The sequence below is a fragment of the Macrobrachium rosenbergii genome, chromosome 6 (genome assembly GCF_040412425.1).
Source record: "Macrobrachium rosenbergii isolate ZJJX-2024 chromosome 6, ASM4041242v1, whole genome shotgun sequence".
NCBI classification, from domain to species: Eukaryota; Metazoa; Arthropoda; class Malacostraca; order Decapoda; family Palaemonidae; genus Macrobrachium; species Macrobrachium rosenbergii.
The window spans coordinates 30,284,012-30,286,511 of record NC_089746.1 but is presented as its reverse complement, the minus strand read 5'-3'; the positions used below and the strand labels follow the sequence as shown (position 1 = coordinate 30,286,511).

At 39.1% G+C, this 2,500-nt stretch overlaps 1 protein-coding gene across 2 annotated transcripts in view; it reads left to right on the top strand.

Moving 5' to 3' along the window:
* The window catches only part of LOC136839415 (protein Wnt-10a-like), a 305,294-nt gene that overhangs the window by 239,365 nt on the left and 63,429 nt on the right, over positions 1–2,500 (top strand). The window lies entirely within an intron of this gene.

Below are 2,500 nucleotides of genomic sequence, written 5' to 3'. Positions count from 1 at the left end.
ACTGGCACACGGCAGGCTCTGCCCGATGTCCTGCTCTCTCCCGTAACCGAGTAAGGTCTTGCTCTCCTTTTATCTGACCTGGTCTTTCTCACCTTCAACTGACCAGGTCTTGCTCTCCCCTTAACTGACCTGGTCTTTCTCACCCCCTTAACTGACCAGGTCTTGCTCTCCCCTTAACTGACCTGGTCTTTCTCACCCCCTCAACTGCCCAGGTCTTGCTCTCCCTTAACTGACGTGGTCTTTCTCACCCCATCAACTGACCGGGTCTTGCTCTCCCCTTAACTGACCTGGTCTTTCTCACCCCCTTAACTGACCAGGTCTTGCTCTCCCCTTAACTGACGTGGTCTTTCTCACCCCCTCAACTGCCCAGGTCTTGCTCTCCCTTAAATGACGTGGTCTTTCTCACCCCATCAACTGACCGGGTTTTGCTCTCCCCTTAACTGACGTGGTCTTTCTCATCCCCTCAATTGACCAGGTCTTGCTCTCCCCTTAACTGACGTGGTCTTTCTCACCGCCTCAACTGAGCAGGTCTTGCTCTCCCCTTAACTGACCTGGTCTTTCTCACCCCCTCAACTGACCAGGTCTTGCTTTCCCCTTAACTGACCTGGTCCTTCTCACCCCCGTCAGCTGACCAGATCTTGCTCTTCCCTTAACCGACCAGGTCTTGCTCTTCCTTTAAATGTCCTGGCCTTTCTCACCTCTTCCCTCACCTGAACGACCAACCAGGCCTTGCTCTTTCCCTTAACTGACCATGCTCTGCATTCCTTTTATTGTATCAGGTCCTGCTCTGCCCTCTTAACTGATAGGTCTTGCTCTCCCCGTAAAATGACCAGGTCTTGCCCTTTCCAGTAACCAGTCTGGTCTTGCTATCCCCGTAACTGACCAGCTCTTGCTGTTCACTTAACTGGCGAGGTTTTGTTCTTCCCTTGACCGACTATTTCCCTTTTGTTTTTTCCCGCAGAAGGGGCTTTTTAACTGCTAACGAGGTCTCAAGCCTTCGGGCGTCGAAGAATTTGATCCAGGGTTTGTGTATATTAAATATTTTGTTAGGCATGTAGAGAACTTACATACCCAACTCTCTTTTTAAAAATCAGACTCTGATGAAATGTATATAAAAATTTTCAAGCTTTCTTCAGATAGCCTTCATTGAGAAAATCCTCTTAACCGTAGTCAAGTATCAAGTATCTCATATTTTGTTGGGTAATTATTGTGCTACTCTGCTTTCATTCACAAAGGGGCTTTATTGTGTTAAACTTTAGTTTTATGAGAAGGGAAAAATTTTTTTTTTTTTGTATCTCAGTGCTTACTATTTGATGAGAGAATAAGACAGCACTTTTCAGTGGCGTTTCAGCCTAAAAAAAATGCCGGTCATTGTTATACAAGAAGAATAAACTTTTAGGGGCTTCTCATAATAAAAACGTCTCTCTCTCTCTCTCTCTCTCTCTCTCTCTCTCTCTCTCTCTCTCTCTCTCTCTCTCTCTCTCTCTCTGACAAGCTAGAACAAGATTTATCTGCAAAGAATGATGAGATTTTATCTTTCTAATAAAGAGGACAGTTTAATTTTCATAAAGACAAGCAAATGGCTGCGCATCATGAACTTCATTTCTTTTTCCGAAAAAATGAAGAATAAAAGCGTTTGTTTTGTTCTTCACAGATATATTCCTTTGTAGACGTGCTTTTAAGGGGAATTATTTTACTTAAGATCCTGGAGACTGTCTGTTTACCGTACAGCAATTATATTTTAATGAAAATAGACAAATACCGTATTTCAAAAAAGTTTTAATATTATTTAAAAATTCAGACTATCTTGAATTATGTGGAGTACCAGCGTTTTCAATATTCGCGATCAAAGATATTTAGTGAGAAAACAATAAAATGTAGTTAAAACTAGAATTTATTTTTAAACGCGTGGGGTATCAGTCTTTGTAACATTCAAAATGATTTTGCGCTGAATAGCTTTTGTATATGCGCCGTGATCATTCCCACTCGTTGATTAATGTCACAAATATATATATAAATATAAAGAAGCTTCAAATTAATATCGCTTTTTAGAAATCCTTTTAGATTATAACTGCAGTAAAATCATTTTAATAAATTCGATACCGTATCCTTACTATGTGTCAAATGATGCTGTAAATCCTCTTAGATTATTAGGTCATTAAATAAATTAAAATAGTTGTGATACCTGCAATAGCGACTCCCTTTCGAAAGTGGCTTGCCCTGTCATGACAAACGTGATCCGATTATCGGATGTTATGGATGAAAATTCACCCGATGTAATTCACTCGCTTTGCAGTGTTACCCCGAGGATACTGACAGTGATGAAAATACATATATCTCAGAATATTAATTATAAATTTCTGAAGCTTTATTACTGTAATAGTTCATTATACATACATATATATATATAATATATATAATACACATTTATATATATACATATACATACAGATATATATATAAATATATATATATATATATATATATATATATATATATA